The sequence below is a fragment of the Macrotis lagotis genome, chromosome 1 (genome assembly GCF_037893015.1).
Source record: "Macrotis lagotis isolate mMagLag1 chromosome 1, bilby.v1.9.chrom.fasta, whole genome shotgun sequence".
Lineage (NCBI taxonomy): Eukaryota > Metazoa > Chordata > Mammalia > Peramelemorphia > Peramelidae > Macrotis > Macrotis lagotis.
Window position 1 is genome coordinate 54,284,197 of NC_133658.1, and position 14,130 is coordinate 54,298,326.

General features: G+C 37.0%; 1 protein-coding gene and 1 pseudogene across 13 annotated transcripts in view; one reads left to right on the top strand and one right to left on the bottom strand.

The window, feature by feature from the left end:
* BANP (BTG3 associated nuclear protein) overlaps positions 1–14,130 on the bottom strand; it is a 273,136-nt gene that overhangs the window by 173,794 nt on the left and 85,212 nt on the right. The window lies entirely within an intron of this gene.
* On the top strand, positions 11,900–12,808 carry LOC141498390 (RNA-binding protein 38 pseudogene; annotated as a pseudogene).

Sequence of the window (14,130 nt, forward strand, 5' to 3'; positions counted from 1 at the left end):
AACAAGTTTCCATAAAGACTCACTGTTCCATCTAGGGATATTTGTCCACTTGTCCCCAGTGTTCTGCCCACATTAGTTCAGAATGCATCAATGACTGGAGACAAAGTCCATTATAAAAATCGAGTCAGTAAATAAGTAGATAAATAGGTAGTTATCAGGACAGCTAGTTGGTGCAGTGAAGAGAGCACCGGCCCTGGAGTTGGGCTCAGACACACAATAATTACCTAGCTGTGTGACCTTGGGCAAGTCACTTAACCCAATTGCATTACCCCCCCCCAAAAAAAGGGTAGTTATCAAATCCCTACAATGTTCCAGGTACCAGGTACACAAAGAAAGGTAAAGAGGAATTCTGCCCTCAAGAGTCTCCAAATTTAACAGAAGAGCTGTTGATGCTTGACATTTGTCATGCCTGACCCTCCAAGACTCCATGTGGAGTTTTCTTGGAAAAGATACTGGAGTGGTTTGCTATTTCCTTCTCTACCTCATTTTACAGATGAAGAAAATGAGGCAAACATGGTGAAGTGACTGGTCCAGTCACATAGCTAGGAATTGTCTGAGGCTGGATTTGAACTCGGGTCCTCCTGCCTCCAGGCCCAGTACTCTATGCATGATGGTGCCATCTAGCTGCCACTAATTGGGGAGACAAAAGCAAATAATGGTATACAAGCAAGCTATATACAGGGAAAAGAGTAAATGCCAGAAGGACAAGAGAATTAAGAAGGGTTGTGAAAGGATTCCTGTAGAAGGTGGAATAATAAGCTAGGAAACAAAGCAAAGGGGAAGAAGGGTTGTAAAGTATAGGAAACGCAGAAGGTGAGAGGGAAGGAGGGAGAGAAGAAGGGAGAGAGGGAGAGAGAGAGGGGTGAACAGGTGATAAAGGGCCTTGCAAACCAACTGGAGAATGTCAATTTGATCCTAGAGGTGAGAAGGAGCTGCTGGAGTTTATTGATTAAGAGTCGGTAGGTGCATTTCAAGATAAGCAACCCTCATGAGTAAGTGACACCTAGCCAGATGGCCCATAAAGCCAATGGGGACCAAGGAATATCTGGGGATATGGTTCAGCCCTTCAGCAGGTTGGCAGCAAGTCGGGGAAGGCCACAACTGCTCACAACAGCCCTCAGGTCAGGACAGCAGACCCTTCCACTGGCTGTGGCCTGAAATACAACCACATCCTGCAGCTACAACTTTCCTGACTGCCAGTCTTCTGAAAGTCTTTCCTTCTTTCTGAGAATTAATCAAATTATTTCAAAGCAATAGTTTGTCAATTCCTGGCATTGTGGTTTGGTTCTGTTTTTTGTTTGGGGGATGGAAATTTGCTTCGTTTTATTTTGGTAGGAATGAGCTTTTTTCAAATGTGGGCTTGAATGACCAGATACTTGACTTCCCCACACTTACTGCTGCAGCAACATAACAGTCATTCAAGTACGCTCTTTAAGAGATATGACTTTTGCATTTATATAGAGTAACCTCCATTCTCACAACCCAGAGAATTAAAAATACAACAAAATCACAAGGGATATATCTATGGAAGAAAATCTAGCAACCAGCTGACAAAGAACTCTCTAAAGATGAAGTAAACAACGAATTTCGGCGTCATTTGATGAACGTCAGATTTCTGAATCAGTCTAGAACTATATAGAAGCACATGGGTATAAATACTCATTATAAAGTGAATTTAAATCAAAATTCTTTGTCCAAAGTATTCCACACATCTCCATAGATACTTGATACACTCATACCAAACACACATATCCATACTTTGTCTTTCTCTTTTCCCCTTACACTTCTCTCTCCTCCTCCCCTCTTTCCTCTCCTCCCTTCCCCTCCCCCTCCCTCCCCCCCCCCCCAATAATCTCAGTACGTGAATGTGTTCTCCAATGATGCAGAGTACCCACCATCTATTAAGGCCTGACCATCCCTTGTAAATTCTTGTCCATGTTGTCCTCCTGAATGACTGCTCAGGAGGACAGTTTAATATGCTAAAGGCCTTAAGGCCTTCTTTGCTTTCTCCTGACATCACCCGATGTTCTCACTGGGATCACTTTTTTTTTTGACTATCATACAATTTTTTTGATAATATCTTTCACTGCCCCTCTTTCAAGAAGCACTTAGCTGCCACCTACCCCAACTCACTGAGTCCCTTTTGGGTAATAATATATGTTTTTATCTACAAAAGACTGTATTATAAAACAAGTAATAACGAGATAAGTGCACCATGAAGTATAAATAAATCATTATTACATTATTAACAAGTTAGTGATTCAAAAATCACTACAAAATGTGTTTCAAAAATATTTAAATTTAGTCTAAAGAAAAAGTAAGAGTGAATTATAAAGAGAAATATTTTACCTTGCAAAGGGAAAAATTGCCCCATATGACATATAGATTTAATCCATTTTTTCAGTCCCATTTCTCAAAATGAAAACTGTTTGAAGACATATCATATAATTTTGGTTAGTGTGTAATTTCTCTTTCAAAAGATCAAAACAGGGCAAGTTCTAAGATACCTTTTAGCTTTAAAACTATGAAGTCTTTGTATCCAAGAAAAAGGATTTCTGGGTGATTTCTTTCCATATAAATAGTAGCTATTTAAGCTGCTTATAATTTGTGTGCCAAGCTCTCTACTAATTTTCCAGAGAGGTAGAAAGAAGAAAATAAAAGGAAAATTAGTTGCAACATTACTTTTTTTTTTCCCTTCACTGAAACATCGGGCTAGTTAAACCCCCCTCATCTTTCATCACCTAGAACAGTTTGCTTCCATTTCCAGATGTCTCTATTTGGGAGGAAGGATTTCATTTCAAAGCCAATATTATAATAAAGAGCAATACTGTGGTATGACACATAAAAACTGTCTTAGAACTGAATTAAGGAATAGTTAAAATAGTTCACAGAAAATAACCATCAATATAAAATCATATAATAGCCCAAACTTTCTGGAAATCAGTTGGGAATTAAGCAAATAAAGTCACTATACATGTCCATGGATTGTGCTATCCTGATAGAACACCTGTTTACACCCAAATATTCATAACACTTTTCTTTTCATAATAACAAAAAACTGGAGACAAAGCAAGTACCCATCAACATAAGAATGGTTCAACAAATTGTGATATATATAAATGTGATAGAATACACTACAAATCAAAGAATATGAGGAATTCTGAACAACACAGGGAACTTTGTATAAATTGATTTAGAAGGTAAACAGAACAAGGAAATAATAAACAAATTAATATGTGATTGTTTCTCAACTTTCAGTCATGCACAACTCTTCATACCCCCTTGGGCCATATTGTACTCATTGACCTCAAATTTGTCAGAGCACTTTGCCTAAATAGCTCCTTGGATCACAGTTATCATCAGGTACTTATCATCTCTCTCATTAATCAGTGTGTTTAAAGTGCATTTTTATTACTGAAGCCTGGTAGAGAGCCCTACACATAAGAACATTTAACATGTTGGTTAAAATTAATTACTACTAATTAAACTTGGTACATTGAAGGAAGAAACTGAATCTTCTACTGATAATATTTTTATTCCATTTGAGACCATGTTGACTCTTCAGTAAAGGACACTCACTTTTACTGAATTATCTTGAAAATATTGGCATGTCAGGAAAGAATTCATTTACTCTTGCTTTTATGTTTTTAGCTCTCTTATCTTTCCAGTTGTGAAGTCTGCCCTCAGGGCCTTAGGAATAGATATTATCCTTTATTCTGATCATTGCTGGTTTAATTTTGTTCACCTTAGGTAACTAAGGAGCTACACTAAACAGGTAGAGGTACCACTGTTGTGAACATTAGGAAGGCTTGGAAGTCATCTTGTCAGAGTCTTGTTCAGATATGCTTTTAAGGGAGGTAAGCTACTAATTAAAACACTATGAACAACATTGGCATCTCTATTAAAACAGAAATAAAGGATGCATCAAAAAGAAATTGCAGCAATTTATTGTGAGTCACACAGAACGATTTCTATTCATATGTGGTTTATTGCCTTGGCTGAGACTATCTCCCATATTCCTTTGTACATAAAACAACATTAATCACAATAAACCAAACATCTTTGCTCTCAGGCAGGATCACAGGATTTAGGGTTGTCAAAGACCTTGGAAACCATCTGGTCCAACCTCCTCATTTTAAAAATAGGAAGAACATGATTTAACCACAGTCACCCAGATAGCATGAGGCATAGCTGAGATCCAAACCCACACTCCACAACTTCTGAAGCACTTTCTGACAATGCTTTTTGGTTAGCTCCTTTCCCCCAAGACAAAATGTATCAGACAATACAGCCTCACATCTTTCCTCTGACATGACAGTTACTTTTCCAAGCTACAAGTCTAAACATGTAAGGGCTGTTTTACAATTCTTTCACATCTATCACTCAAACAGTCCAAAATCTGTTTACCTCCAAAATCAAATTCTTAGTTTCAGGCCTCCACATGATGGATGTATCATGAGCTGTGTTGTCATCCCTCATATCAGGTGGATAAGGGAGGAAGAAAAACAAAAGCCACTGTCTGTCTGCAGATAGCCCATGGAAGCCCCAGGAAGAAGGGCAGAGAAACTATTCATAATATGGTCAATCCCTACTTCAATTCAATATAGCATTGTGCAAGACATTAAAATGAAGTGCAGAAGGTAAAGAGACAAAAAGGAAGCAGTCTTGGTTCTTAAGGAGCTTACAGTCTATGACTCATTAAGGAAACTAGCTTCAAGAAGGAAAGGGCAGTAGAGCCGGGGAACTGGAAAGACCTCACAGAGGAAGTAGAACAGGAACTATATTTTTTAATCATTGATGAGTAGAAGGTGCACTAGAAACTAAAAAGTGCTTTCTAGATGACGTTTTAAAAAAATCACCTTTAAGGCCTCACTTTCCATTCAAAGCTACAATAGACCTTAACCAGTTACTCATTCTGAATATCCATTCCACTAGAATAGACTGAGCCAAAGTTTGATGATTGTGATGACTATTTGGGGCTCCAATTTATTACTAACTTCTATGAATCATCTTTTTAATATGGAAAGTAAGCTGTAACACCTGCCCACATAAATATTTGAGAAATTAGCTTGCTCTACCATTCAGAATAGATATATCTGTTTTTAATCAAATAACTTGAGTTGACCTCTTGGAACTTAAATCAATGGAAAGCTGCATTACACAATTACAAATCTTTATACTATAAAAAATAAATAGGTATTGACTTGAGTAATTTAATCTCTGGAACTATTCAGTTATATGCTGGAAGATCTGTAAATAAACCCTCATCAAGAAGTTTGAATTTTTATAACTAGAACATGCCTACTACAAAGTCTTTCCTTGAGAATTAAGATGATGCAGATTTTCAGTTTTAATACTTTCTAAGCTAGCTTTCATGTTGAACAGAGATGAAAATAAATGCAGAGTTATATCTTCAAAGTATATCACATCTAAAAAAGATGTTTCAAACTTATACCTGTAACTTGGGCACAGATCCTTCTCATACTTATTGGTGTCACCAATATAAATGACCAATGTCATTGACCTTTAAAACTAAGATTGTGGTAAATATCCAGTTTGAACCAATTAACTTTGTTCCACAAATACTGCGGATAACACATGGGGTTCTAGTAAAGAGGTCTAGTAAAGAGGATTCTAACATCCCCAGTCACTGCCCAGATTTCTTTTTGGTATGAAACCCCAGAGAAGGGGAGAAAAATTGATGAGGCATCACACTCTATTTTAATAGAAATTCTTAGCTCTACTATTGTTTCTCTGATCCAAGATCTATAAGATAAAGAAAACATGATCTCTATAGACCTTTACAAGTCTAAATTCTAAGACTTTTATGGTCATCTGGTGATGGTTCAGTTAAACAATTTGATATTTTTTAATGAAAAGTACTTTTCTAACAAGTATTTTGGACCACAAGCAAAATTCAAACTAAAATTTAAAAAAACATTAAAATGTTCTGTGTAGGGGCGGCTAGGTGGCGTAGTGGATAAAGCACTGGCCTTGGAGTCAGGAGTACCTGGGTTCAAATCCGGTCTCAGACAGACACTTAATAATTACCTAGCTGTGGGGCCCTGGGCAAGCCACTTAACCCTGTTTGCCTTGCAAAAAAAAAAAAAAAAATGTTCTGTGTAATGCAATACAGATACAAAAACAATGAAGAAACAATCCCGGATATCAAAGAGCTTAGATGCACAGTATAGCTCAAAAGTAATAATCATTTCAAAAAGGAGACGATGCTAAACAAGCAGATAGTCAGCAAAGGTCTCCTGCTGGAAGAGGTACCTGAACCACCATCATGCAGGGCATTTAGGCATCCTATGAGGTGGGGGCTAGAAGCAATTAAGGTCCAGATCTGGGCAACCACTTTCACAAAGGCAGGACAGAAAAGAGAGCAGCTAGCAGTCTGATTCAAATGATGCAAGAAAGTGGAGTAGTATTAAAGACAGCAAGGAGAGATTGGAGCCAGACTGTAAAGGAATTTAAATGGAAGACTGAGCGTTTTCTATTTTATCCTAGAAGAAAAAAAGGAAGCCACTAGAGATTTTTGGGTAGGGAATGACAAAGTAAGATTACTGATTAAGGATTATCAATGTGGTAGTCATGTGCAGCAATACATTAGAGAAGATGAAGAGCAGAAGCAGAGAGATCAATTGGCAAGCTATTACAGTAGATCAAACCAGAGGTAATGAGGACCTGGGGCTGGATAAGTAGGGACATAGTGATTAATAAGAAATCCAAATAATTATTAAAAATGGGGTTCTGTGGCAAAATGGCTGTTAGACAAAGTGGTAAATAGCTAATAGTTATAAAGATTTAAGATGTGTAGTTGAATAAGAGTTATCCCCAGGGTTTGAAATATATCACACTTCCCCTAGAAAAATGTAAAATTTGCCATTATTTGTAAGAATCATATTAAAGACAACCAAATCAAATCAAACACTTTAAAGACGATACAATTTAGGATATCAATCGGGTATTATGCAGTATCATGATTTTACAAATATCCCTTTTCTGTCCTTTGGATATTGCTTCTACATCTCATTAGGGAGTCAGATAAAGGATACTGCAGGATAAAAACAAAGGCTACTCAGAGTCAAGATAATGGGTATATCCATGAAAAGAAAACATAACTTAAGGAAGGAAAACCAGTAATGGTACATATAAGATTGTGTATAAGCAAATGGTCTTTAAAACTTAAAACAAACACTCATATCTGAATATGGTGAAAAAAAGGAGAGAGATTAAAAGATAATTCTAACCAAGCTACAGGGAAGCAACAAATGGGATTAGAAGCCAGAGAGAAAGACTAGATCTATAAATCAAATCATTTTATGAGATGCTATTAATATTTTGTTAAAATTTAGAAACCCAGGACCAATGCTAATAAAACAAAACAACAAAATGCTCTTGGCAGAAAAGTGAGGACTACAAATGTAGAACATAGATTATCCTGACCAATATGGTTACTGACTTTGCTTATATACTAATACAAGAAAGAATTCTGTCTGTGTGTGTGTGTGTCTGTATATGTGGGGGAGGGGAGAGGCAAGGGGGCCCTAAAGTGGGGAGAGAAGGGTAGGAAAACAATAACAGTACAATAACAATAATAGTCAATATGCTTCTTATATATAAACACACACATACACACACACGTTTAGTGTGCTCCTGGTTTGAATTGAGTCTCACTGTTTCATCCCCATTTTACAGATAAGGAAACTGAGGCCAATAAGGGTTAAGTAATTTACCCAGCTTGTAAATGTCTGAAGCTGAGTTTAAACTCCACTCCAGATCTGGCACCACTTAGTTGCCAAAATAACTAGTCTAAAAACAAAAGACAACAATAAAGTTTTTAATTTAAAAAAAAAAGCTGGGTGATAACAGTGGTAATGTCTTGGTTGATAAAAAGCACTTGCCATCTCTGCCACCTCACCATCCATTCCACTATGTTCTCTGGGGCCAACAGGAAGTGAACCTGGACAGTAAAGGTAATTCACTTTGACTAAATGATTTGTCAACTATTCAAATGATGGTTTACCTAACCCAGCTCTTCATTCTAACCATTGTGCTGTTTCTTAGAGGATAAAGATAAATGAACTATAAAAGAAAACTCGAAATAATTTTCTTTTGCTCATTGTCAGAAGTTCTGATGAGAGGACAGATTAAAAGGCTAACACTTATGAATGTGTGATTTATAGATGAGGCTTAATTATCCAATTTCATCTCTGTTTACCTTTTCTATCATCTATTTGAGAGTTAGCATTAACTTACATATTTTCTGTTCATTATTACTGAAATTGTACTCTGAACTTTAAAACCAATTAAGTTACTTAACAAAGAATCTCTAGGGATGGGAAATGAGCAAAGAATGACTTTTTAGTTTCTATGATTAATGAAAAGAATAAACCATAAAGGAAGCTTTCAGATCCCTAGGCTGCATGCTGACCTTTGCAAAAGCTATTTAAATTTAAAAAAAAAAAAGCACATTATGTCACACAATTTCTGAAGCCCAACCATCACAACATTTTTATCAAAGTTACTCTAGTTTCACAAGCATCATCACCACCAGAGAATACTAAGTGGTTGCTTTCCTCCATTATCCATGAGAACTGCTGAAATTAAAGATTATGTTGGTGCGGATACTCCCTACCTCTGTACTCCCTACCTCTGTATAGATCACCCAAGAAGTTGGTGATGAGCCTCTTCCAACTCAATTAATGGCCCAATCTCAAAGTTTCCTGAACTTGGCAAAATCATATATTGTACATTAGTGTACATTTATGGAATTGCTTGTGTAAGTTATTTTATTTATTTTGGGGGGGAGGGGGGTTGTAAGCCAGTGGGGTTAAATGACTTGCCCAAGATCACACAGCTAGGTAATTATTAAGTGTCTGAGGCTGAATTTGAACCCTGACTCCAGGGCTGGTGCTCTATCCACTGCACCACCTAGCTGCCCCTGTAAGTTACTTTGAATAAAAATTTTATTTATTTTTGATAAGGATTTATTCAAAATAAAGGGCATAGAAAGCTAAAAGAGAAACCTTGATTTGATAACCAAATAACATTTAGAAAGCACTTGGCAAAGTAAACACTCCACAAATTTTAGCTGCTGCTGTAAAGAAGTAATCCAAGATCATCATGATGAGTAAGACATCAAAATAGGAAATTTAGAAGTTTCCAATTTATAACAAAAATAAACTTTTTTTTTATTTGTAAATAATTTGTTCAAGGTCTTTTCTGAGTGTTAAAAGCTCCTTACACAGAAAGCAGGAAAAGTAATCCCAACAAAACATTAAAAGCCAAAGCAAAGAAGTCTGTAAACATCATATATTGCCTTAAAAAATTATAGAATGGGAAATCAAAAGGTCAGGTATACTGAGTACTACAATTCATGGTGCATCACTGAGACCTTTCATCATAGTTCAAAATGTTTCCCAAAGCCAAGAGATAAATTAACAATAAATACAAGTGGAAAAATTAATTTCTTTTACCCAAAGCAGTAAACAATCATTTTAACACAGAAAATTTTTGTGAACATTGACACATGTCAAACAGTTAGTTACTTAAAAACTTTTGTCCCATGAACAAGATGGTGCAATAGCATCATTTAAGGATCCCAAGTATCAGGAATATATGTTAAAAAATAATATTTATCACAACTTACTAAGGCAGCCTAAATGATGGCAGATCATAGACCTGCTGTCAGAGAAAGAAGTGGGATGCCCTTCTTGTCAAGCACACAATAGGAACTTCATAAGGATATGGTGAATAAAAATGAAATAGGAGTTTACCTACCATCATGAATGACTTAAAAAATCTTGCCAAAAGAATATAGGTTAAACTGGATGATCTCCTTCAAGATTCCTTCTAGCTAAAAGAGTCTATATTTCAGAAGTTTAGAGTTCTTCCATAATCAATTTCAACTCAAAAAAAATATATTTTATTGTACATAAGGAATTTCTGATATAAGTTATTTTAAATAAAATTACTTTATTTTTAATGTAAGGATTTATTAAAATTAAGGAAATATAAAAAAGTACAAGACAAATTCTTGGATTTTTGGTTATTTGGTAATCAAATGAGACATATTTGTAAAGTGCATAGCACAGTGCTGGCAGAATGTAAGCAATTATAGAAACACTAGTTATGGGCAACAGCAGCAGCAGCAGCAGTATCATTGTTGTCCTTCTTGTTTGTTAATCTCTCCTTAGTTTGCGAGTAACAAAATCATCCCTAATGTACTAAAGACACCCAACACCTATTCTCAGTGTCTCATTTCACCAAGAGAACTGTAACTTTTGTTTCATGTCTGTACACATGTGTGCATATGTGTTGTATGTTTAAAAATATATAAATCAAGGATTTATATTACATGCAATTATATTGTAGAATATGTTGATTTATATCAATTTATATGGCTATATATATATTTATTATACATAAAATATTTATATTTGTTTCTATTTATATAATCTCTACATGTGTAATCATATATAATTTCATGGTGTGTAGTTATATGTTTTACATTAAAATTATGTTATAATTATATATAATATTATATTGCCACATATATTACAGTCTAAAAATTAAGATTCTAAAGGTCCATTCACTTTATTCTCATTGGCATCCATTCTTCCCTACTTCACTCTGGATTTAAGGCATGCATTGTCTATCACTCTATTCTCCCCTAAATGCCATGCCAAAGTCGTGATTATACTTCAATAACTGCAGCTTCCTATTTCTCTGAATTATTCTATCCAGTAGAAATGCTTAGAAACACAAAAATGACCCAAAACTTGGGACTCATTCACACTAAGGCTAACTTTCTAGTAACATTTTATTACTTGCAAAGCATTTAACCCTGCAATATAAGAAACACAAATACCATCTTCTCTGTTTTACAAATAAGAAAACAGATTCCAAGAAGATAACCAGACTGGGGAAGCAGCTGGGTATTTTAAATCCAACTCAAAGGCCCTCTCCATGACATCACATTCCTTCACTAATAAAATGATCTCCACATTACCAAGCTGACTCAATAAAATTGACAAGCATGATTTATCAGTTTTCTGCCAAGTCATATCTCAACAAATGAATTACTAAGAGACAGCAAAATATTGTTTGCAAGAGTAGACCAAAATACTACTGTCACAGCACATTTAATAAGGGGGAAACATCTCTAACAAAAGTGTACTTTATGACCCAAGTGTCTCAGGCATTATTTTTAAAATCAAGGATAAAAATTTTAAGAGAAAGAACAGTGGGATAAGGAAAAAAAAGAGAGAAATTATGAGCATAATTCCCATCTACAGATGAATTCAAACATTTGAAAATAATAACTTCATTCCCTGATGATTTCAGGAAATTAATCTATATGAGAAGAGGTGGTAGGAGGGGAGAATTTTCTTTTTTAAAAATGACTCAATAAAGAGCTCCCCCTGCAGTATAAAATTATTTTTAAGTTTAAAAAGATGTCACAAATATGGAATGTTTTATTTAAAAATTTCTTTTTCAATCAGTTGTCTGAGCACTTAGAACATGTTTAACAAAAAAAAAACTGGAATAAACATGGCAGTAAATTTCAGAGATCACTCTTGAATATAAACAGTTAATATAAGTTAACTAGCATTACCATAGGAAAGAGGTTAATATAACAGGGTGGATAGCTTGAAATCAGAAGATGTGAGTTCAAACCCTGCCTCAAAAACTAACTTGTTGGAGTCCGCGGGCGGCACCGGTGCCGGGCTTCTCGCCTCCCGCATGCCCTGGACCAGGAGCCGAGGGCCGGACTTTGCTGCGTCTCGAGCAGGCCGGAGGGGCGCTCCGGGGCCACACGAGCGCGGTCCCTGGGGCCCAGGGCCCGGGGCCCGGGGCTGGGTCCGGCCGCTGCCCCGGCTTGGAGCTCCTCCAGCAGGCGCCGTGCTCGCTGGGTGGCGGGCGCCATGCCCACCCTGCAGAAGGGCACCACCTTCACCAAGATCTTCGTCGGGGGCCTCCCCTACCACACCACCGACTCCTCCCTGAGGAAGTACTTCAAGGGCTTCAGGGACATCGAGGAGGCCATGGTCATCACAGACCGCCAGACGGGTCACAATGGCAGACCGGGCTGCAGCAGAGAGAGCTTGCAAAGACCCCAACCCCATCATAGTGGCCGGAAAGCAAACGTGAATTTGGCCTACCTGGGAGCCAAGCCAAGGAGCATTCACACTGGTTTTACAATTGGTGTTCAGCAGTTACACCCGGCTTTTATCCAGAGGTCTCATGGGCTCACCCCACACTATATTTACCCACAAGCGATTGCCCAGCCCAGTGTGGTGATTCCCACTCCTGTCCAGTCCATCGTCCCCCTACATAGACTACACTCCAGCGAGCCAGGCCTATACCCAGTATACCACAGCTGCCTATGACCAGTATCCTTATGCCTCCTCTCCTGCCGCTAGTTTCATGGGATACGGTGCGGTGCTGTGCAAGCTCCCCTCGCCACTGCCAACCCTGCAGCTGCAACCACCACCTTTGTGCAGTATCAGCCTCCCCAGCTGCAGCCTGACCGAATGCAATGAGGAGACCCAAGGAAGGGCGGTCTGACCTCTGGAGGAAAAAATAAGATGCACAAACCAGTGATGCTACAGAACAAAACCAAAACACAAAAAAACCAGCAAAAAACAAAACAAAAAACAATTCACCATAAAATAGACAAAAAAGCCCCAACAAAACACCAGAAAAACTTATTAGGTGCATATGAATACCTAAGCTATTTATATAGTATTAAGGGTAGGCAAAAACCCTTTCAATTCTTTACTATGCTCATGAAAGAAGAGAGAATTCTGGGTTTTTTTGTGATTTTTTTTTTAATCAAGACAAGTAACATCTTGATGATGACCTATAAATGATGGAGAAATCTAACTGAAAAACTATTCAATTACTTGCACAATTTCATGGCCTGCTTCCAACTTCCAACTTCCAACATCTCTCTTCCTTCCCATTACTCCTCTCTTGTCAACTTGCAAGCCTACTCTTTACCATGAGTTTCAAAGAGATACTCGTCCAACCAGCGTAACAATCTTTACTCCCCATCCCTCCCCCCCCCTTTCTGGTTGTACCAAAACTTTGTAATAATACTCAGATGCCTTACTGAAAAAAAAAATTATTTTTTGAATATTTATTGCGATTTTGATCGCATGAGCTGTGAATTGCAGACAGAAGGTTGGTAGTAAGTATCTGCCTCGTTTAATTCTCATTTACTAAATTATTGTATGTAGGTAAGTTTATAAGAAAATGACTGAATCGCTTCAACATGCAAAAGGGAATATTGTCCTTGGAGAAAGTGAAATATTCCTACAATCAACAATGCACTGTAATATTTTCTTATTTTAATTGTTACATTGTTCAGATCTCAAAATTTAACTATATTTTTTAAATGGGGGAAAAAAAACGCTACTTGCTCCTCCCTATCACCCCAGGAATACAAAACATATTATATACTTTAGAAACTCTTTTGTAATTGCTGCAACCTATGGAGAGAAAATGAAGACAGTATTTATGTAAAATAAAAGAAGTCTGTAGGATGGGAGCTAGAAGAACCAAGGGAAATGTTGTTAAACCTATCTGAACAAAAGGAAAAAGGACATTTTTTTGCCTGTGGTACGACAGCTGTCTAAATAAAGAAAACAGTCAATATAAGTTAAGTGGATTTTTACCAAGAAAGCAATAAACTATTTAAGACTGTTAAAAAAAAAACCAACTAACTTGTTATATGGACAAATCACTTAAGCTCACTATGCATCAGTTTCCTCCTCTGTTACAGGAGAGTTTAGACTCAGTACTGCATTAAAAGACTCTTTCTAGCACTAAATTTATGATCCTGTTATCCTATGAATTTTAGGCCTAGAACACATCCTAGAAAGCATCTAGTCCTGCTCCATAATTCCACAAATAAGAAAACTGGAAGCGGGAGCTAGCATAGAAAAAACAACACTGAATCAAATCTAGCATCTGTTGACTGCAAGGGTGAATGTATCAATCTCCTCCTCTGGGCCTATTTTCTCATCTAGAAAATAAGAAATGAAGTAGGCAATAGCTATGGTTCCTGCTTATTCTAAATCTAAGATGTTATTAAGTTCAAAGGGCCAACTGCCATCC